This window comes from Arachis hypogaea, chromosome 19 (assembly GCF_003086295.3).
Source record: "Arachis hypogaea cultivar Tifrunner chromosome 19, arahy.Tifrunner.gnm2.J5K5, whole genome shotgun sequence".
Lineage (NCBI taxonomy): Eukaryota > Viridiplantae > Streptophyta > Magnoliopsida > Fabales > Fabaceae > Arachis > Arachis hypogaea.
Window position 1 is genome coordinate 100636878 of NC_092054.1, and position 25029 is coordinate 100661906.

General features: G+C 37.9%; 1 non-coding gene across 1 annotated transcript; it reads left to right on the plus strand.

Moving 5' to 3' along the window:
* Window positions 1-24634: 24634 nt before the first annotated feature.
* Window positions 24635-24741, plus strand: LOC112781538 (small nucleolar RNA R71). The gene has a single exon (XR_003192311.1). It is a non-coding gene; the product is annotated as a small nucleolar RNA R71 (small nucleolar RNA).
* The last annotated feature ends 288 nt before the right edge of the window (window positions 24742-25029 follow it).

Consider the following 25029-nt stretch of genomic DNA (forward strand, 5'->3'; position numbering starts at 1 on the left):
TACTCTTCTCTAGTCATGCATTCTAAAACTTTGTTCTTCATTTAACCAATCAAAAAATATTTAGTATACCAATGCAAACATCATGAGATATTTTGAAGGTTGTAATGGGGCTAAGGTAAGGGTGAAGATATATGTATGGCCAAGTGAGCTATAATATGAATCTTTGACTTACCTAAGGCTGTGTTTGGTTTATGTTCAGTTTGAGACATAGACACAAATACATAGACATTGAAGACATAGACATAGTGATACACGTATATTTTTAATTTGTTTGGTAAGTAAGCACAAGACACAACAATAAATTAATTCTTTATAAAATGACAACATTGTCCTTGCCACAAAATATCACCACCACCATCACCATTTTTTCACTGTCACTGTTTAAATAACCACCTCTACTTTTTTACTATCATTAATAACTCTTGAACTAATAAAAGAAATTAATCAAATAAAATAACCCAAGATATTTAACGAATGGTCTTAACTAGCTTCCAATCAAATACAATTTGTTTTTAAAAAAGCAAAGAATATTCTATCAACAAACAGTCCTAGCCATTTGCCTCCAACAACACCAAAGTCTTCCTTCCATCATCAGTTTAAAGATCCACCAGCAAGGTCAGTAGCCATTGTTGTAACCTTGATTTTAAAAATGATGAAAATGATGAAACCCTTGAACAAGAGAAGCAAAGGCAGAAACAAATTGAGAAAAGGAGAAGAAGAATGGCAGATCTGAAAGCTAACGACATTAAAGACGATGATAGATGTGATATGGAGCACTAACACTGGTGGATTTAGGCATAAACAAAGGTAGATACACCAAGAAGTAGAAGAGGCAGAGAAATAGGCCAAGAAGAAGAAGAATAAAAAAAGAAATTCGAAGAATAGACAAAGATAAAGAGGAGAAAGAGAAAAATATGTAGCTATTCTGGAAGAGAAATAGACTATGATGAAGAAAAAGAGAAAGATGGAGGTGAGAAGATGGAGGAGTTCAGATTCTCTGAAAAAGATGAAGTGGGAGGAGATGAAGTAGGAAAGAGGGTAGTGTTAGGAATTTTATAAAATTAGTAAGGGTGAAATTGTCCAAAAAATGATATAATTTGTGTTCATCTTTAAAAATCTGTGTCTCACCATTTGGAAGAGACACAAAATACACGTATTCTATGTATTCCTGTGTGTAACTGTGTCTCTCAATTTTTTGTGTCTCATACAACAAACATTAAACGTGTGTCACCGTGTCTATGTCTTTGATAGACATAGACAATAACCAAACGGGCCATAAGCTCTCACGTAACACACACACACACTCTCTATGTAACTCTAAAATTATACCTAGCTACCCAAATTCCCACTTTTGTATATTTCACATACTCATGTACCAAATTTTCTTTAATTTCATCACATATGCATTGGGGTAATTTTGTCCCCTTATTTGTTTACTTATTTATATTGTGATATTTATTTATTTATTATTTATTTTTTTTTTGAACATGAAAGCAAAAATAACATATCAATGCATCTAGTTTTTCTGGTCTCACATTAGTAGGTACCCAAATTCCCAATATTCAAATAAATTAGAAACATAACACATTCCCATTAACCCAAGTTCCCACAATTCCCCTCACTTAATTGGTACACAATCTTTACTTTAAGCTAACCAAAGATTCAATTGGGGTAATTAATTGTTTTTCCGCTTAAGGCTAGTGATGTGGTAAAATATAGAACAAATGGGGATAAAAGGCTCAAAGTGGCTAACAAAGGTAAATGGAATGGTAGGCTATTTGGGATAAGTGAGCTAATAACAAATGATGGTCTCAATCATATATATGCATGCAAATATACTAAACAATGGACATATAGAATGGAACAAAATATAGATTGCAATCATAGAGAAGAAAACACAGAAGAATAAAATATTATGATTAAATAATGTAACCATGTAATTAAGCTCAAATCTCACAGGTTCTGTGTTCTTAGCTATAACCTATGTTCCAAATTACAATCCTCAAACAAGTTTAACACAAATTTTTCAATTTAAATTAGTAAAATACTATAAAAGGGTCTTGAAAAGAAACTTAGTACTTTAATCAAGCAAAATATACATGCAAGCAATTATTATCATGCAATCTATCCTATCTAACAAAAGAAAAGTCAAATGTTGGTGTTAAGAGAGAGAGAGAAGTTACCTCCGGAAGTCAAGGATTGACCTCTCCACACTTAAGGTTTGGCACAGTCCTCCATGCCATCAGTAAGGAGCAAGGTAGGGCTGGAAGCATCACCTCCGCTGTCTGGTTTGCCATTGCTCCCTGTGCTCACAAACTTGAGGGTTGATGCCTACTATATCCACCAAACTCCACCCAATTGCTTTCTTGTGTCTTCTCAGCACACTAAGCAGCTGCTCCTCCTGTTGGAAAGTGAGTTTCCTTGCAATGGTAACTGGGAGCTTCTGATGATCCTCAAGGTAAGCATACTTGAGGTGGGGTGAAAGGGGATTCAACTCCATTTTGATGATCCCCGGCAACGGCGCCATTTTGAAGAGAGGATTTTTGCTAGTAAAGAATTTTACAAATAAATTCTCGTTGCTAGTATAGTTTCTAAACCAACAAAGGATCCTTTCATACAAAAATTTGGTTGTCACAAGTAACAAACCCAATAAAATTAAACCGAAGTATTTAAACCTCGGGTCGTCTCTCAAGGAATTACAGGGAAGTGTAGTTATTATTGGTTATGGGAAAGTATCTTTTTGGGTTTTTTTGAAATACGGAGCAGGGAAATAAAATGGCAAGAAAGTAAATTAATAACTAGAAAAGCTCTTGGCAAGGTATGAGAATTAGAAATCCTATCCTAGCTATCCTTATCAATTGTGACATCAATTGTCTATTGCTACCACTTAGTTAACCTCTAACTATGAAGGAAAGTCAAGTGGATGAATCAATTTGATTCCTCAAGTCCTAGTCAACTCCTAAGGAAAGACTAGCTTTAGAGGTATCCAAATCAACCAGCAACTTTCAATTATCAATCAACAAAGAAGTTTGATAACTCAAGAGTCTCCAATTACTCTACCAAAGCCAAGAATATAAAAATCTAATCTAAAATCCAACCAACCATTTTATCAAACACTTGGAAGGCACAACATAAAGACATAGAAAAGTAATAGGGAATGTAAAATCTAAAACCAACAATTGCAAGCATCAATGATAATAATTAAAGTAAGAAGTAATAAACATGAAATACCTCAAATTGCATTAAATATAAAATCAAATCTAACATGAAGGGTTTATAAACCAAATTGGGGAAATAAACAAACCAACAAGAGAAATAGATAAACTAAAGTTCTAGAACTAATAAGAGTAGAAGAAACACTAAATCAAAGTAAAATAGAAATTTGAGATTAAGAAAAGCTAAACCTAAAATCCTAAATCCTAGAGAGAGGAGAGAGTCTCTCTCTCTAGAAAACTACATCTAAAACCTAAAATTATGTGAATGAAAGTTGTGTGAATGAATTGTTGTGTGAATGAATGTCTTTGATTCTCCCACTCTGCAGCCTCTAATATGTGTTTTCTGGGCCGAAAACTGGGCCAAAAGGAGCCCAGAAATCGCCCCCAGCATTTTTTGATATGTCCAGCACATGGTTCTGTCACGCGTACGCGTCGCCCACGCGTACGCGTCGATTGAACTTTTCCAAGGTCACGCGTACGTGTAATCCACGTGTGCGCATCACCTAACAGCATAGAAACTATGAAAAATTATATATCATTTTGAAGCCCCGGATGTTAACTTTTCAACGCAACTGGAACTGCCTCATTTGAACCTCTGTAGCTCAAGTTATGATCGATTTAGTACGAAGAGGTTAGGCTGGACAGCTTAGCAATTCCTTTAATTTCTTGTATTGCTTCCACTTTTGCATGCTTCCTTTCCATCCTCTAAGCCATTCCTGCCCTGTAAACCCTGAAATCACTTAACACACATATCACAGCATCGAATGGTAATAAGAGAGGATTAAACATAGCAAATTTAAGGCCAAAGAAGCATGTCTTCAATCAAAGCACAGAATTAGGAAAGAAAATGTAAAACATGTAATTTATATGCATAAGTGTGAGTTTAGTGGATAAAATCTACTCAATTAAGCATAAAATATACCACGAAATAGTGGTGCATCATTGTGCAAAAGAAAAAGGAAGAAAACTGATGCTGCCAAGCTGGTGTAACACCCTATCACTCTAAGCCTTACCTCTAGCCGTAAAGCAAAGGATAACAAAGTGTCACGATAGTTCTAAAGCTCAATATAATAATATACAGTCAAAGGATATAATATACTATAAGCTTGATGAAGAAATAAAGCTCAAAGACTCAGAAAACAGAGATACAAAAATGCGATGCGTCTCACACGAACTAACTACAAGCGTAAAGGATAAGCTATACAAGATGAAGATACAAGATTTCAAAGTAAACAGATCTTTAAATATATTATAGTCAGAAGAAATACTAGCCGCAGCCCATAGAGTTTAGGCCGACTAGTTAATACAAATATAACAGGGTCTTTGATAATAAAAGAACAACATCCTGTCTCTCAAGTTAAGCCTCTAAGGCAACAAAGCATCAAATACAAAAATGAGAGAATACTAAAGCAAAATAAACCAAAATACAAAAGATAAGCGTGATCCTTCGCTCTGTTACCATCCTGCAAAATCATCGAGGTGAGTTGCGACCTACAACTGAAAAACAAAAAACAATATATGGTATGAGACCTGGAGGTTCTCAGTATGGTAACAGTGCCCAATATGTAAAATATAAGATTTCGGGACACTAAAGGCAATCCTAGAACTTCACATCGATACAAAATACTCAAACTTAACAAAATAAATAACTTAAATGATAAACCATAAACATGGTTATCTAAACTTCACATGGATTTCTAACTAATATCAATCACACCGCTAAGGGCATTTAAATCATTAGAGATTGGAGATGCCAAATATTCCTGAATTAATGAACTTCTCTTTCCTTTTATTCATCTAATGTTAGATCTCTGGCAGATTATAAGCAATTGAATTCTAATTCCTTGGCAATTCAATTTTTCTAGTCATTTTCAAATGCAAATTCCTTGATCCAATGCTCATGAAAAGAGGTGAAGTTTGTATTCTAATCCCAAGCCACACAACCCTTAAGATCCCAATTCAGATTGATTACATGTCACATATCAGGTTCTGAATCAAAATTAAAATCATTATGAGAGAAGAGTTTCAAACTGAGTTACTATGATCTCTTTTCCAAGGCTCACATAGAATTCTAATAGATCCAATTCCTCTTCCAATAGAATTGTATCTGTGAAGATCAGAAATTTCTTCTTAGCTAAACAAAGATAGAATCAAGAAGAGAAGAAAATGGACATCAATTCATTCCAATTTGACAAAGCTCCTCCCCATAATGAAGAGATGGTTTAGTGACTCATTGCTTTTAGAATTACAAAAGGGAAGTAAAAGAAGTAGAAGTGAAGTCTCGTGTCTAGAGTCCAAAAAACCCCTTTTTAACTAGCTACGGAAACCCCTTTTTTATAATATTCACTCCCTTAGATTTACCATTTACCCCTTCTCACATTCTACACTTATCAATTGGATTTTTAAACTTTGGCTTGATGTGGGCTTGTTAACTTGGGCTTCGAAATCAATTAAAGCTAGGATGCATGAATAAGAAAGTGTGCTCCTTGAGGTAGTGTAGCTCACTTTGTAGCACACTTTGTATGACAACTTGAATGCTCCAAATGGTTGGGCACTTGAGGCATCACTTTGAGCCTTGTCTTGGTTGCTTGCTTGAATATGGCCTTCGAAGGCGCTTGAAACTTCCAACGCTTCTTACTTTTTACCCTTGATTAGCGCTTGAAGTGCCAAGTTTGGCACCAAATTTGATCTCTAGAAGGTGGCACCAGTAGTCGTGTTTAAGGCGCCAAATTGGGAGCTTGAAGCGCTTTTTTGGAGGCACAAACTTGCTCCCTAGAGGCATGATGAAAGAGGGCGCTTGAGGCGCCAATTTGGGTGCTTAGAGCACCACTATTGAGGCATCAAATTAGTGCCCTAGAGGGTGACAAGCAAGGGTTCTTGAGGCACCAAGTTGGGCTCTTGAAATGCGACCAATGAGATCCACAATGTTGGTGTCTTGGACGAAGGTTGGAAAGGTGCTTGAGGCACCAATTTAGGCTCCTAAAGCGCCATTATTGAGGCATCAAATGGGTGCCTTGGAGAGTGTTTCTAGGGGAATTTTATGCGCCAGTTTGGACACTTGAAATGCCACTCTTGCTACTCAAACTTTCTAGCCCTAGAGAATGATAAACATGGGCGCTTGAGGCGCAAATTTGGGTGCCTAGACCACCATTATCGAGGCATCCAATGGGTGCCCTGGAGGTGAGAAACATGGGTGCTTTAGGCACCACTTTGGGCACTTTAGACGCCACTAATGAGGCACCAAGTGTTGGTTCCCCGGAGAGGAGAGCATGGGCGCTTTAGGCGCTGGAAGTGTCACTCCAGCGACACTATAGGCGCTGGAAGCATCACTAGGTGCCTCTCAATTGATGCTTGCTTCCTTGTTCAAAGGCGCTAGACAATTCAAGCACTTCCTTCTTCTTTTCTTTTCTGGCGTTGGGAGCGCCATTATAGGCACTTGAGGCGCCACTATAAGCGCTTGAAACGCCACTATAAGCGCCTCCAAGGAGATTTGCTAGCTACCTTGCTTCATTGATTCCAAGACATGCATCCTTCATGTTTCTTGCTTTGTCACTTCTAATCCCTTATAACAAGAAATCAATAAACAACATTGCATCAAACATGGCTCATATAATCATGAATAATCCTTAAATACAAAAATTCAATATTTAAGCTCATATATTCATGAATGAACCAAAATTCTTCTTGATGTTTAATGCTTTCCTTCATGTACAAATAAGTGATGATTAGCAATGAAACCACTTAATTATTGAATGAAGTTCATAAATTAAAGACCTAAACTAACTAATTAACTAACTAAGACGCACATGCATCAAGTGTCGAGTCTCTACCTGGAGCAAGTGGTGGCAAGCCATTGCGTATACTAAGGAAAACTCGTGTTTCAGAAAATTACAAATGCTCATTCCAAATAGATTTTTAATTCATCATTCATCAATGTCATCATCATCATTAATTCATACCTCATTCAATTGTAATTCATCGTTATTATTATAATCTTTATCAATCTCTTCTCATTCAACATTACCAACACCTCATTAACTTAGTTATCCACTTCTAAACTTCCTCTCAATCTCTATTCAACTCATTCAACTTGTTCACACTTTTTCCAAACTATAAAAACTCACTATCGGATCCTAAACAGGCTTTATAGAGGTTTGCAAGGCTAGAGGATAGGTTAAGAACTCAAAAATACAACTTTTACAAAATATGGTGGTCATGTGTACGCATGCCACCCCTTGCGTATGCATGGATGCAATTTTTTGCAATTTCGCGTAAGCAAGTACACTGCCGCGTACGCATACGTTCAAATTTTGGTCATTCCAGCATACGCATGCCTCATGCGTACGCATGAGTGTATAAATGGGCAAAGTTGTGTAAGCATCCACCTCTTACGTATGCGAGTGTATTGAACAAGGGAAAACTCTCGCGTACGCATGCATGTTTTCGTGTACGCATGCCTTGTGTTTTTTTCCAAAAAGCTGTTACGTCTGCAGAAATCAATTTTACACACCCTACTTCGAACGTGAATAACTTTGTCGTTAAAAATCATTTTTAGTCTGTTCTTCAAATGTTGTAAACCTCACGGACCCAATTTTCATTCAAGATAAGTTTGACAAAATTTAAGGGTCCGAAAGCCATGTTATGGCCCGTCGAAGTTTGTCAAAAATTAGTTTTCACCAAAGTTTACAAAATCACTAACTTTCCAAAATTCTCAATTCCAAACCAATAATTTCACAACCAAAACAGTCCCAAATGTTCCTAACCATGTTCATACACTTCCCACTCAAGCCATAACATGCCAACATACAAAATTCATCCAATCTATTCAATAATTTCTAATAATAGTCACTAATCTTCAACAATTCATATACTTCAACTTATCCTACAGTCAACTAGCCTAAGTTTTCACGTGACATTATACATTAACTACAAGAAACCAAAACCATACCTTGGCTGATTCCTCGCTAAGCCACACAAAACCCCAAAGTCCTCTCCTCCACAAGCTCCAAGTCTCCAACTCCTCACCAAATAAATTCCCAGCTTCTAAGGCTTAAATCAAGCATCCAACATCCACCAATTTGAATCCAATCCATAAAATTTAATCTAATACCACACAATTTTACTACAATAAACATAGGGTTACCAATTTCAATAATTTATAAGGGTTTAATTGTTTCTTACCGTGCCCACTGGTATTTTTTGACGAAACCCCGAGATTACCCGCAGCTTGAGTTCACCTAAACCATCAAAATTATTCAATTCCTCAACACCAAAATCCCAAAATTTCGAACTGAAGAGAAGAAGGTTGGGTGAGAAAATGCAAATTTCTTACCACTTTGTTTAGATGGTTTTGAAGAGCTCGATGCGGTGGTCGCGTGGTCGCAAACGGTGCGGTGACCGGTGCTCCAGATTGAGAGATATGGAAGTTTAAACATTGAAAGGGATTAGGGTTCTTATTTGCTCTCCTCTCCCCAATTTCCAGCATGATTCCCTTTATGATTTGGGGAAGAAGGCTGAGTCATGGTCTTATATATTGGGCTTTTGATCCGGTTTGAGTTCGGTTTGACCGGTTTGGCCCATTGAGACCCGGTTTTGGATCAAAATCTTTAGAATTAGTGTTAAAATTTGTATTTTAAATATTTCTGTTTCTCTAAACTATAAAATTTAATTTTCTAGTTTTCTTTAAATAATAATTAATTTATTAGCTAATTATTTATTAATTTTACAGAGTTTACATCCAACCCACCTAATTAGTAATTTTGTCCCCAAAATTTAGATTTAGTTACCTAAAAATAGGTGCGGGCACTCTTTTCTCATTTCTGATTCAAGTTTCCAAGTGTGTTCCTCAATTCCAGCTCAACTTGTATTCCTCAATTCCAGTTCGACTCCAAGCAACCTTTACCAATGAAACTTCTTTTCCGCTTAGTCGCTTAACATTGGGATCGCCAATTCTAATTGGAGTCACTTGAAGCGTCAGACCCTCTCTCAATTGAACTGATTTAGGTTCTAAGACATGATTGGTACCAGAAGTGTACTTTCAGAGCTGCGAGACGTGAAACATGTCGCGCAAGTTTGAAAGATGCAGTGGTAGAGCTATCTGAAATGGACCGATATAACAAGAATTCAGTTTCTTAGTCTTGATCGCTCTACTCACTCCTGTTGTTGGAGTAACCCTAAAGAATACATGATTAGCTTCATTAAACTCTAATGGTTTCTATCTCTAATCGGCGTAGCTTTTCTGATGACTTTGAGCAGTAAGCATCCTATTCCGGATTTTCTTAATCTATTCGGTCATTTCTACCACAAACTCAGGTCCCAATACACCTTGATTTCAACCCCTTAGTTTTGATTGCTCAATGATTCCAGTCTATTGAAGTAACCTCCAAGAATGTGTAACTTCCTTCTTCAAACTATCTAGGTTTCCTCCTCTGATATTTGCATAACTCTTCTGTCGGCTCGCAAAGTTGGAATCTTAACTCGAATTTGCTTAATCTTTTTGCTGTTGTCCTGGCTATCAAATTTGGGACCTAGGACACTTGATTTTTCGGGTACATTTCAACACTGAGGCAATTAATGCACCGTGGAAACTTACTATCTTTCTAATATATAGTCTCGCCAATGTCTTCAATGAATAGTTTACTTTGATAGGCGGAACGTAAGTGGACTTGGTTACTCAATACACAATTACCTGACGACATCAAATCCTGTCCTAAACCATGGCAACTCCATTATGAAATCCATAACAATACCTCCCCATTTTCATTGTGCAACCCCTAGAGATTGCAGCATTCCAGGTAGCTTCTAGTGCTCAACCTTCACATTCTAACGTGTCAAATACTCAGTTACATGCATTGCCACATCATTCTTCATTTATGGCCACTCAAAATATCTTCTTTGAATCATGAAACATCTTAGTAACTTTAGGACGAATCAAAATTTGCTCTTGAGGACTTCAGACACTAGTTTAGGACTCAACTTCCGACATTCGATGCAAAATCCTCTTTTTATCCCTCCAAATTCTTTCCTTGTCTCTCTCGATCACTTGTCGATCTTCTGATTTAACAAAATTCAACATCCTTCGTAGCTCCTTATCATCCTAATGCGTTCCCTGACATTCGATCTTGCAATTATTTGAAATTTGCAATCGATATAGTCTGATACTTCCATCTACTTCCTCAACACCCAATTTAAGGCTACAACCTTACTTAACGGATCTTTTTCCTTAATAGTACTCTAAACAATACTCAGAGTTTTCCTATTGAGGCCTTTCGTCACCCTACCACACTGTTGCATCCGCTCGCATCCTAAGCCCTTTGATAATACATCGCATCAATTCCGAATGGTTCATCAGGTTTGGGTATCACGAATACTTGCACTGAAGTTAATCTTTTCTCTCAAGGTTCGAAATCATACTTCGCATTCAGGTATCCATACAAACTTTCCGTCTTAGCGCATCAACTTAATCATAGGCAATATGATTGGCAAGAATTGAAGCTCCAAAACTCTTCTTGATGTCACACACTTACACGCTTCATCTTTTGCCTCTAGAAGTCTAAGGAACCAAAGTCTTGGTGGTTACATAAAAGAATTGTACGTGATGCTAAACTAGGCTTGAGTTGATTGTCGAAAGGACACTAAGCTCAAAAGACGAACGAACTGCACAATCGGTGTTCACGAGAAGTCAGAAGAATGTCTTGTATTGCGGTCGCACAAAAGTGGTAGAAGAATAATGAAATGTACAAGAAGAAGAATTAAGGTGCATCTCAAGAAAGGAATCCAAGTCAAAGCGTTGATAAAAAGAACAAGGCATATCGAATTAAGCAAATCTAAACTGATTTTTGAAAGACATACAAGTTTGTGAGGATTCCAGGATCGATTGATATATCGAACAAGTTCAAGCTTACCTCAAAAGGGACAAGATTCACGCATGAATATATGCGAGCAAAGAATACAGTTGGAAAGATGTTCAAATCCCCTTCCAAGAAGGAAATTCGAAACAAAACTACAGTGTAAGTTACAAGAGAAAGGATAGATTGGATCATAAAGATTCAGTTACTCTCTCTCTCTCTCTCTCTCTCTCTCTCTCTCTCTCTCTCGCATAAAGCCTCTTGCCATCGTCTTTCTTTTCTACTAACAAAATCGAAACTCACCATAGGAAAACACTTGGCCGAACAGATTTTCTCCTCTAGTACTCCCTTTTGCTAGATTCTAAGTTCTGTTGGTTCTAGCAGTGTCACCTTATATGAGGCAATCGAAACTGGTTCAGCTCCCGGCACTAAGTTTATTACAAATTTCATCTCTTCTTGCGGTAGAAATTCTGGTACATCCTCAAGAAACACTTCAGGAAACTCCCTTGTAGTAGGGATTTGGTCAAAACTTCACTCGCCGCCTAACCGATTAGCAATTAAAAGATAAACCCTTGTCATTCCTCTCCACTATATTTCATCGTCACTAAATTCGAATAACAATTCTGTGCAATTATCGGCCCTTAGATATAACTCAAATTGAATTCTTGAATTGGTTCAACCCGCTTTCGTTGCGTCACTCTGATCTGTTAGCATCTAAGAACCTAAGCATTCCTCTATGTTAACCAAAAATCGCTTTATCTCAATAATTGAATATCATTGGCTGCTAATTCATTTGGAAAAATCACAGTTCTCACAACTTCATCACGTGTTACAAATAAATACTACATTCCCATTTTATGCAAGGCAGTTAAATCAATGCAGATACTAGTTTTCAATTACCTTGGATCTGAGAATAAGACTTGACTGCGTCCTGACTTTTTCTATGTGGACAATTCCAAGACATATGCCTAGTTAACCCAAAACTGTAGCAGAAACCTATACCCAAACGACAGGGCTTGTATGGATGATACTTTCCACATCTCAGACACCTTGAATTATCCAATTGAGTGCTCGTCTGCTTTCCTTTACCATGTTGCTGGCAGTTGTCGCTCCTCTAGTGATTGTTCTGGAGCTAAGAATGTGGAGGGACATAACCATTCTTCTTGAAGTTCTGGCTCTTTGATGTAATCTTCTTTCCCTTCTCTTTTTGGTGGAATTTTCGGTGATTACTCCTTGTCACCACAGTCCTTCTCGAGCCTTCTCCCATTACTCGACTTGTATTGACTAATTTCAGGAAGATCAATACCTCTGTTGGTACCCCTACATTCTGATTAGTATCCCCACCATCATGTCTATTACTGATAACTCCCAATTTCGTGGTTTATCTTGTACTTATTTGAGGGGATTTTATTACCTTTTCCTACATTTATTCAATGAAATAGCATGGTTTTGTAATTCTCCCTTGAATTGTGCTTAAGTGTAAAAACATGATTTTTAGGCCCTTAAATTGGTGATTTTGATTCACTTTAATTCCATTCGATGCCTTGATGTGTTTGTTGAGTGATTCAGGCAAGTATTGGATGGAAGAAATGAGGAGAAAAATATGCAAAAGGGAGAATGCATGAAGAAACAAAGATTGGGAGTGCATCAATGGACGCGCACGCGTACAATGCGAGCACACACAGAAGTGGTTTCGCATAGAGACGCGCAAGCGTACATGCCACGTCCGCGAGGATGAAGAATTTGCAATCGACGTGCACGCGCACACGGCGCGCATGCGCCGATACTCTCACGTGGCCCACTTAAAGGCAAAATGCTGGGGGTGATTTCTGAATAGCCCAAGCCCAAATCTAACTTGTTTCTGAGTGTATTTCATGCAGAATTGAAGTCCAAGCAAAGGAGGAGCAATTAGTTTAGCCAACATGAACCTTTAGTTAGTTTTCTAGAGAGAGAAGCTCCATCTTCTCTCTAGAATTAGGAATTAGGATTAGGTTTAGTTCTTAGATCTAGGTTTAATTCATGCTTTGATTTTATTTTCTTTTGTAATTTCTTCTTCTTCTTCTACATCTTCTTTCTCTACTTTAGCATTTAATTCTTGTAATTCTCTACTTTTATGTTGATGCACCTTTGTTCTTCCATTCTCCTTTAATGCAATTTATGATTTATGTTCCTTTATTGTTCATTTTATTTGTTGTTGTTTAATTCTTTGCAATTGAGTAGTGTAGAATTACTTTCCTTGCAATTTTACTATGTTTTCCTTTTATGCCTTCCAAGTGTTTGATAAAATGCTTGGTTGGATTTTAGAGTAGAATTTTATGCTCTTGGCTTGGGAAGGTAACTTAGAAACTCTTGAGTTACTAATGTCCAAGTGATTGATGATTGGGATACATTAACGCTAGATCTCACTAATTGATTTGGTGGAGAACTAGGACTTATGGTCTTGGATTGACATAGCTCACTTGATTTTCCTTTATTAGTTAGAGGATGACTTAGTGGGGTTAATCCTTGCCAATTCTCATGTTGTGGTTAGTGATTAGGATAGAGATCCTTGACCACCAAACCTTGCCAAGGTCTTTTTAGTTATTAGTTTATTTTCATTGCCGTTTACATTTCATGGCTCTTATCAAAAACCCCAAAACATGCTCCATAACCAATAACAACACACTTTATTGAAATTCCTAGGGAGAATGACCCGAGGTTTAAATACTTCGATTTATAGAATTTTAGGGGTTTGTTACTTGTGACAAACAAATTTTTGTATGAAAGAACTATTGTTTGGTTTAGAAACTATACTTGCAACGAGAATTCATTTGTGAATTTCTAAACCGTCAAAAGTCCTCTCATCAAAATGGCGCCGTTGCCGGAGACTTACAATGGTGTTGTGTTATTGGTTATTATATATATGTGAATATTGTAAATAGGTTTACCTTTTGCTTCTTTGTTAGTTTTTGGTAGTTTTAGGATTTAATTTTCTTGCTTCTTATTTGATTTTGTTTTCATTTTCTTTTGCTATCATGAATTCTCACTTTGGCTATGAGTTTGTTTCTAACTATGTTGTAGGAAATGAGGGCTACAATGAAGATGTGTATCAAGAATGGGATAACCAAAGGTAAGAGGAGCCATATGCATATGATCAATCTTCATGGCAACAACCTCCACCAACACACTATGAACAAGAGCCATTCTATGATGCATATCAATCTAATGGCTATGGTGAATCCCCTTGTGACTTTCAAGAACCACCACCATATGCCTATGAGCCATATCCCCAACATAACCCTCAACCATACTCACAAGCCCCTTCTTACCAACCATCTTCATATGACCCTAATCCATATCCATCCTACCAACAATCATATGAGCCATATGAGCCACACATAGAGCCACCACTACTCCAACATCAACATTTTCAAGAGCCGGCCCTTCCATATTATTACCAAGATGAACCACCTCCAATATATGAAAACTTTCAACCACAAGATGAACTCTACTTTTCACCACAACCTCCTATGGAAGAATACTCATGTCCTTCAATCCAAGAGCCATATGGTCCTACTCATGATATCCAAGCAGAACAAGAGTCAAGGGATCGTCTCAAGGAAGCGTTGGGTCAATTTCAAGCAACCATGGAGTATGTTGTGCAACAAGTGGAATGAATGGGAAATATTGAACCACCACAATTCTACCAAAAAGAACCACCTTCCTACTATGAATCCTTCCCCCAAATTGATGAACCCTTCCATCCACTCCAACCTCCAATAGATGACATCCTTGATGTTCTTGTTCAAGGACAAGAGGAGATGAAAAGGGATGTGCAACAATTCACGGCCGCCTTGGACGAGGTGGTAAATCGGTTAGCATCCCAATGCTTGAATACTCAAGGAACTCCCATGGTTACATGTGGAGAAACAAATGAGGAGCATAACATGAAGGAGAGATTGGTGGAGAATGAGAGAAGTTGCTTCGTATTGGAAAAATTGGAGGAAGCTACAATTGTTGAAGAAGGGGAAGAAGTCGTTGAAGACTTAGGAGATGCGGAACCACCTTGGGAGTCTAGGATTGAAGAAAACCCCTCCAAGATGATTGAATTTGATGCTAAGGAAGCACAACCTCCAAGGCATATCCCTTATGAAGAATTGGATGGGATAGAGCAAGAATTGAGTTCCCTTGGTGATGAAGATCAAGCATTAAGTCTTAGTGGTGAAGAATCCTTTGAGCATGAAGAACCTTCTCCCGTTGGGTTTGAAAGCATTGTGGAGGTAAATTTTTCTCACCCTCCCAATTATGACTTGAGTATGGGAAAAGGCTTAGATAATATTGTTGAACAAAGGATCACATTTGAGAAAACTTGTAAAGAGGTGGAGATCCTTAGAAAACGGAGGATGAAAATTGAATACGCTTTGTCAAGACCCTTGGATGCTTCTTTACCTAGGTTGCCATCTACTCCTTCATTTGAGTGGGTGAAATTTATTTCTATTAGCTTTATTATACCACTTGAATATGGTTTTCTTGAAACGAATGACCAACTTAGGGAGCTTTGTGGGATGAAGCGTAAAAGAAAAATGTTTTGTGGTTGGCATTGCAAATCGAGGCTCATTATGGTTGATGCTTCAAACATGAGATATAAAGGTTAGAGTAGTGCTCAACTAGAGGGGTCTAGGAGGATTGTCAGCCACTTTATTGAGAATTCACCTTACTCACCACCCGGTTGGACTAATAATGATGATCAATTTGAACACGGGTGTGAAAATAAAGTGTGAGATCCCGGATCACAAGATGAGGATCAACTGGAGCCCCAAGCTTGTAAAGAACTCCATCAACACTTGGTACAACAAATAAGAAATCTTGGGGCACAATGGAGAAGCAAGCATTGGTGGGATTTCCAAGATGAATTCAAGTACAAGCTACCTTGATGAAGAGCTCCCCATAAGTCCAACTTAAGGACAATAAACAAAAGTGCTAGGTGAGAGACACCCCACTATGGTAACATCTCTTCATTTTTTCTCTTTTGTACATATTAGTAAAATAGATTTAATTTCATGTTTTGTTTGATTAGTTGAGTTTAATTGGGAGTCTAGTAGGTTAAATAAGGTTTTGTGTTGTTTTGGTAGATGTTTGGAGGTTTGGAATGCTTGGTTTGGTGCAAAAATGTAGAAAAATTTTGAAAAATAGAGCACCATCCACGCGTACACGTGCTTCCCGTGTTCGCATGCCCAAGTATTTTCGGCCATCCACGTGCACGCGTCATGTACGCGTACGCGTGAATTGAATTTTTCCACTTCCCATACATTCACCCGAGAGTTGTGTCTGAAGGGTGCCAACTTTGTGCCCCAGGGCACACACACGCGTACCTTGCGCGTACGCGTTGACTCTCTGCTTTGCCATGCACGCATACACGTTAGCCGCGCGTACGCGTCGCTTCCATTTCATCAATCCACGCTTACGCGCACATGATGCGCACGCGTGGATTGCCCTGTTTCACTCACCTTCTTTTCTTATCTTCTTTCCATTCCTTTCCTTCTTCTCTTCTCTTTCCACCCTTCAAACATCATCCAACACTACCAAGCATCATGTAACACCATTTCTTTTAGTTAGTTAGTTAGTTTAATTTTTGTTTTCCATTATAAGTGTTGGATTACTAATCTTGTTTACCATTTACTGCTACTTATTACTAATGGGATGTTAGTTTAATATCATTGTTTTAGTTGTCATTGTTGGATTTCTGTGATGAGGTTGTATTTGGTTACTTGGTTTGGAACTTTTCATGCTTAATGTCTTTGAACACCAAGTATATGTTACGTTGCCTTCATGCATCTTAACTCTTTGAATTACATATTTTGGCCACCATGCTTTCATTATCCATTGTTAGGAAATTGTACATGATCAATGAAATTTTTTTAGGATGCTTGTTCAGAGCATCACTTATTTCATGCATTGAGATTGTAGAGTTGTGAAGTTGGATCGAAAGCTTACCTAGTGACATATTTTTGAGCTTTTCAAGCTTTGTGGACCATGCTAGCTATGTGATTGATTTTCACTTCTATCCTCTTTTTTCTAAGTTCCATAGCATCCATGTGTTTCACCTCTATGTCACTTAGGTGTGATAACATTTTCAATATGTGTCATTGATTGTTGTGTGAGTTTCATATACCATTTTGTTCACTAAGTCTACCTACACATCAATCAATGTCCATGCACTATCCAATTTCACAATGGCTTGATTAATTTCTTGAATGCTTTCATGCCTCTTCACTACTTGTTTGGTTGACTTAACCTACAAGTCTTCTTTGAAGTACTTCAAGCACACTAGAATGAGTGAAGTGTATGCTTTCTTTCGTGTAAATGTGACATGGCTTTTTATACTAGCGTGTGTGTGTGTTCTAAACCGCGCGCAATTTTAGAACCCACACACCTATTTTTCATCAGTGTCACACTAATTCACTCTCTCAATTCTAGTGATTCACCTCATTCCAACAATTCACGCTTCCTAGCTTTTGTATATTTTCATCTTACGATGTTTATTTTGTTTTTCATGATCGATGCACCAAAAGCAAAAAGGGAAGCGGGAGGAAGAACACGCAGCAACCGGTTGACCTATCAGATGAAGGTGGCAACTCGGAGAGTTGCCGTACCCCCTTGCTCATTTAGTGCACCGAGGACGGTGCAAACTTTTAAGTGTGGGGAGGTCGTCCGACCACTCGGCGGTTTTGAGTAACAAGTTTCTAATCCCAACACTTTTACATTTCATTTTAGGATTCTTAGTTGCATTTTCTTATTTTGCATATGTATATATTAAGCTTAGTCAAAATAATGAAAATTTTCAAGAATTTTATCTATAGGGGCACCCTAATTGATTGAAAATTTTTTTTATTTAGAACTTGCTTGAATTATATACTTTGTGGATCATGTTTTTGAGCTAAGAACACAAGCATGTGAGATTTGAGCCTAATTGTCTAGCTACATCATATACCCACTTATTTTCATTCTTGTGTGCATCATCCTCTTTCTATGATTGTAATCTTTGATTTGTTTAATTCTATATGTCCATTATTTTGTGTATACATACATTTATATGATTGAGGCCATTGTTCAAATAGCTCACTTACCCAAATAGCCTACCTTTTATCTTCCATTGTTAGCCAATTTTGAGCTTATGCTTAACCCATTTGTTCTTAATTGTAGCACATTACAAGCCTAAGTGAAAAATAATAAATATCCCTTAATTTGGATCTTTGATTAGCTTAGGCTAGTGAGAGTGTTTATCATTTGATTTTGGGAAAGTTGGGAACATTGGGTAGAGATAAAAGTGTGTTTTTGTATTTGTGTTGAGAATCTTGGGAATTGGGTACATACTCATGTATTAATCATGTGTAAACCATATGCATTGGTGTTCTTGTATACATTTTAGTTTGAAAAAAATATAATAGAAATAGAAAAAGAAAGAAAAAGAATTGCAATAAAAAGGGGGACAAAAATGCCCTAAAGTCAAGGTTCAATAAAAATCAATGCATATATGTGGTGATCAAAAGAGAATGCATGAATGTGTGAAAAAGTGAAGAATGGGTAGTTAGGTTTGTTTAGAATTGTATAGGTAGTCATAAGTTAGGTGGGAAGTTTAAGTTGATCAAAGATTCAAATTTCAAACTCACTTGACCATATGCATCCTACCTTGACCCTAGCCCCATTACAACCTATGGAAAAATCCTCATGATATTTGTATGCATGCATGAAATAATTGTTGATTGTTAGATGAAAAACAAATCTTGGAAAGCATGATTAGGGGAGAATTGAGTGAATCAACCCCATACACTTGAGTAACTAGAGCGGATACACATCCGTTGAGGGTTCGATTGCTCAATTACATGTTTCCACCCATGATCATCTTTTTCTTGCAAGTTTGGAAAATATTTCAATGATTCAATTCAATTGTGGGTTTGTTTGACTACAATTGCCTTAGCCGTTGTACTTGTATGTGTATTCTTGGAAGTTGATATACTTTGACTAAGCTGTTGCATTCATGTAAATAGGTTGCATATAGATAGATTGCATTTAGTAAGCTTGCATTGAATAAGTGTTAACACCATTTGCTTATTTCTTGATTTTAGCATGAGGACATGCTTAGTTTAAGTGTGGGGAGATTTGATAACCCCTGATTTCATGGTTTATCTTGTGCTTATTTTAGGATATTTTATCACCTTTTCCCACATTTATTCAATGAAATAGCATGGTTTTGTAATTCTCCCTTGAATTGTGTTTAAGTGTAAAAACATGCTTTTTAGGCCCTTAAATTGGTGATTTTGATTCACTTTAATTCCATTCGATGCCTTGATGTGTTTGTTGAGTGATTTCAGGCAAGTATTGGATGGAAGAAATGAGGAGAAAAGCATGAAAAAGGGAGAATGCATGAAGAAACAAAGATTGGGAGTGCATCAATGGACGTGCATGCGTACAAGGCGTGCATGCGCAGAAGTGGTTTCGCATAGAGACGCGTAAGCGTACATGCCGTGTCCGCGCGGATGAAGAATTTGCCAATCGACGCGCACGCGCACACGGCGCGCACGTTCCAATACTCTCACGTGGCCCACTTAAAGGCAAAACGCTAAGCGATTTCTGAGCTACCTAGGCCCAAATCCAACTTGTTTCTGAGTGTATTTCATGCAGAATTGAAGTCCAAGGAAAAGGGGAGCAATTAGTTTAGCCAACATAAACCTTTAGTTAGTTTTCTAGAGAGAGAAGCTCCCTTTTCTCTCTAGAATTAGGAATTAGGATTAGGTTTAGTTCTTAGATCTAGGTTTAATTCATGCTTTGATTTACTTTTCTTTTGTAATTTCTTCTTCTTCTACATCTCTTCTCTCTAGTTTAGCATTTAATTCTTGTAATTCTCTACTTTTATGTTGATCCACCTTTGTTCTTCCATTCTCCTTTAATGCAATTTATGATTCATGTTCCTTTATTGTTCATTTGATTTGTTGTTGTTTAATTCCTTGCAATTGAGTAGTGTAGAATTACTTTTCTTGCAATTTTACTATGTTTTCCTTTTATGCCTTCCAAGTGTTTGATAAAATGCTTGGTTGGATTTTAGAGTAGAATTTTATGCTCTTGGCTTAAGAATGTAACTTAGGAACTCTTGAGTTACTAATGTCCAAGTGATTGACGATAGGGAGCCATTAACGCTAGATCTCACTAATTGATTTGGTGGAGAACTAGGACTTATGGTCTTGGATTGACATAGCTCACTTAGCTTTCCTTTATTAGTTAGAGGATGACTTAGTGGGGTTGATCCTTGCCAATTCTCATGTTGTGGTTAGTGATTAGGATAGAGATCCTTGACCGCCAAACCTTGCCAAGGTCTTTTTAGTTATTAGTTTATTTTTATTGCCGTTTACATTTCATGTCTCTTATCAAAAACCCCAAAACATGCTCCATAACCAATAACAACACACTTTATTGAAATTCCTAGGGAGAATGACCTGAGGTTTAAATACTTCGATTTATAGAATTTTAGGGGTTTGTTACTTGGGACAAACAATTTTTTGTATGAAAGAACTATTGTTTGGTTTAGAAACTATACTTGCAACGAGAATTCATTTGTGAATTTCTAAACCGTCAAAAGTCCTCTCATCAAAATGGCGCTGTTGCCAGAGACTTGCAATGGTGTTGTGTTATTGGTTACTGTATATATGTGAATATTGTAAATACGTTTACCTTTTGCTTCTTTGTTAGTTTTTGGTAGTTTTAGGATTTAATTTTCTTGCTTCTTATTTGATTTTGTTTTCATTTTCTCTTGCTATCATGAATTCTCACTTTGGCTATGAGTTTGTTTCTAACTATGTTGTAGGAAATGAGGGCTACAATGAAGATGTGTATCAAGAATGGGATAACCAAAGGTAAGAGGAACCATATTCATATGATCAATCTTCATGGCAACAACCTCCACCAACACACTATGAACAAGAGCCATTCTATGATGCATATCAATCTAATGGCTATGGTGAATCCCCTTGTGACTTTCAAGAACCACCACCATAAGCCTATGAGCCATATCCCCAACATAACCCTCAACCATACTCACAAGCCCCTTCTTACAAACCATCTTCATATGACCCTAATCCATATCCATCCTACCATCAATCAAATGAGCCATATGAACCACACAAAGAGCCACCACTATTCCAACATCAACATTTTCAAGAGCCGGCCCCTCCATATTATTACCAAGATGAACCACCTCCAATATATGAAAACTTTCAACCACAAGATGAACTCTACTTTCCACTACAACCTCCTATGGAGGAATACTCATGTCCTTCAATCCAAGAGCCATATGGTCCTACTCATGATATCCAAGCAGAACAAGAGTCAAGGGATCGTCTCAAGGAAGCATTGGATCAATTTCAAGCAACCATGGAGTGTGTTGTGCAACAAGTGGAAAGAATGGGAAATATTGAACCACCACAACTCTACCTAAAAGAACCACCTTCCTACTATGAATCCTTCCCCAAAATTGATGAACCCTTCCATCCACCCCAACCTCCAATAGATGACATCCTTGATGTTCTTGTTCAAGGACAAGAGGAGATGAAAAGGGATGTGCAACAATTCACAGCCGCCTTGGACGAGGTGGTAAACCGGTTAGCATCCCAATGCTTGAATACTCAAGGAACTCCCATGGTTACATGTGGATAAACAAATGAAGAGCATAACATGAAGGAGAGATTGGTGGAGAATGAGGGAAGTTGCTTCGTTTTGAAATAATTGGAGGAAGCTACAATTATTGAAGAAGAGGAAGAGGTGGTTGAAGACTTAGGAGATATGGAACCACCTTGGGAGTCTAGGATTGAAGAAAACCGCTCCAAGATGATTGAATTTGATGCTAAGGAGGAATATGCACAACCTCCAAGTCATGTCCCTTATAAAGAATTGGATGGGATAGAGCAAGAATTGAGTCCCCTTGGTGATGAAGATCAAGCATCAAGTCTTAGTGATGAAGAATCCTTTGAGTATGAAGAACCTTCTCCCGTTGGGTTTGAAAGCGTTGTGGAGGTAAATTTTTCTCACCCTCCCAATTATGACTTGAGTACGGGAAAAGGCTTAGATAATATTGTTGAACAAAGGATCACATTTGAGAAAACTTGTGAAGAGGTGGAGATCCTTAGAAAAAGGAGGATGGGAATTGAATACGCTTTGTCAAGACCCTTGGACGCTTCTTTACCTAGGTTGCCATCAACTCCTTCATTTGAGTGGGTGAAATTCATTTCTATTAGCTTTATTATACAACTTGTATATGGTTTTCTTGAAACGGATGGCCAACTTAGGGAGCTTTGTGGGATGAAGCGTAAAAGAAAAATGTTTTGTGGTTGGTATTGCAAATCAAGGCTCATTATGGTTGATGCTTCAAACATGAGATATAAAGGTTGGAGTAGTGCTCAACTAGAGGGGTCTAGGAGGATTGTCGGCCACTTTATTGAGAATTCACCTTATTCACCACCCGGTTGGACTAATAATGATGATCAACTTGAAGACAGGTGTGAAAATAAAGTGTGGGATCCCGGATCACAAGATGAGGATCAGCTTTGGGAGCCTCATGCTTGTAAAGAACTCCATCAACACTTGGTGCAACAAATATGAAATCTTGGGGCACAATGGAGAACCAAGCATTGGTGGGAGTTCCAAGATGAATTCAAGCACAAGCCACCTTGATGAAGAGCTCCCCATAAGTCCAACTTAAGGACAATAAATAAAAGTTCTAGGTGGGAGACACCCCCACCATGGTAACATCTCTTCATTTTTTCTCTTTTGTACATATTAGTAAAATAAGTTTAATTTCATATTTTGTTTGATTAGTTGAGTTTAATTGGGAGTCTAGTAGGTTAAATAAGGTTTTGTGATATTTTGGTAGCTGTTTGGAGATTTAGAATGCTTGGTTTGGTGCAAAAAATTTGATGCACGGAAACTTGTCTCTCAACAATTTCCGTCGGCAAGTATACCGAATTGTCATCAAGTAAAAACTCACAATAGAGTGAGGTCAAAACCCACAGGAATTAATTGGTCAATCAACTTTAATTAGAGGAATGTTCTAGTTGAGCTAAGCAGAATTTGATGTGAGAGTTGCAGGAAATTAAATGGCGGAAAGTAAATAGCAGAAAATGTAAATGCTGGGAATAAAGAGCTGAATATAAATGACGGAAAGTAAATTGCAGAATCTTAAATGGGGAATGGGGAATTTAGCATGAAAGTAAATTGCAAAAATTAAAGAGAATGGGTAAGATCAGAAATGGGGGATTCATTGGGCTTAGGAGATGTTGCATTCTCCGGATCAAGTTCATTTTCATCTCTTCCTCAATCAATGCATTCATTGATCTCCTTGGCAATCTTAAGTGATTGAACTCCAATTCCTTGGTAATTCAATCTCTCAAATCTTGATCAATAGCCAATTCCTTGGTCCAATTGCTCATGAGAAGAGATGAAGTATGGTCACTGATTATACCACATGTATTTCCAAATCAAAGTGTTGGTAGGATTATATGTCACTATATCCATCCAAACCCCAATTTGGTCCAACATGAGAAAGCTTTTTCTGGTCAGCAGCTCCTTCTGTGAAATTTTGGTTTCTTGGTGATCCTCTTCCTGTTTCTCTGCTGATGTATCTCCAGGTTGTTCTAATGGTTTGTTCGGCTCTTCCTCAGTCCCCTTATCACTTATAGTGACCATCTTGCAATCTTCCCATCTGACCTTCTTTGCTTCACCTCTTGGGTTCTTCTCTGTGTCACTTGGGAAGCTATCAGTAGGTTTGGAAATCTTCTCAAAAAGGTATCCCACTTGAAATTCCAGCTTCTTGATGGTGTCTCCCTGGTTCTTGATATTGGCTCGCACCTCCTCCTTGAACACTTTGTTATCTTGGATTTCCTTACATATGCTTTCAAGTAGAGTTTCAATCCTTGATAGTCTTTCTTCCGATGATGGTGAGTTGAGATTGGAGGGATGAGAAGGGCCATTTTGGCTTTGGTATGGATGTTGAGGTGTGTTGTTAGGTGGGTGCTGATATGATCTCTATGTGGAATGTTGGTGAGCTGCATTGTTGTTGGGGTTGTGGCGTATCTGATCTTGGCCTTGGTCTTGTTGATTTCCCACCCAAAGTTTGGGTGGTTCCTCCAACCAGGATTATAGGTTTTGGACTATGGGTCATGGTTCTGCCTAGGTAGATTTCCAATGTAGTTGGCTTGTTCCTGATCACCCTCTGCTTCTTCATTCACTCCTTCTTGAGCTGCTGTTGAGGTGGTGATTACTGCTACTTGATTCCTCTCCATCTTCTTGGTAAGGTAAGCCAGCTGCTTGGTGATCACCTTGTTTTGAGCTAGCAGTGCATCCACGTTGTTCAGCTCCATCACTCCTCTAGTGTTGCCTCTTTCAGAAACATAGAAGTAGTCATTCTCAGCTACAGTCTCAATGACATCTATGGCTTCTTTAATGGTCTTCTTCTTGTTCAGAGATCCCCCGGATGAGCGGTCTACTACCTTCTTTGATTCATAAGAAAGACCTTCATAGAAAATGTGTAACTGCACCCATTCATTGAACATATCTGGCGAGCACCTTCTTGTCAAGTCTTTAAATCTCTCCCATGCTTCGTAGAGAGTCTCACCATCCTGTTGTCTAAAAGTTTGAACTTCATCTCTCAACCTGTTGATTCTTTGAGGAGGATAGAATCTCGCCAAGAACTTGTTCACCACATCCTCCCAGGTTGTTAAGCTCTCCTTTGGGAAGGATTCCAGCCATTTAGATGCCTTGTCCTTGAGTGAGAAGGGGAATAGAAGCAGTCTGTAGGTGTCAGGATGAACACCATTAGACTTCACAGTATCACATATCCTCAGGAAGGTGGTTAGATGTTGATTGGGATCTTCTTGAACACTTCCTCCGAATGAACAGTTGTTCTGAATAAGGATGATGAGCTGTGCCTTTAGTTCAAAGTT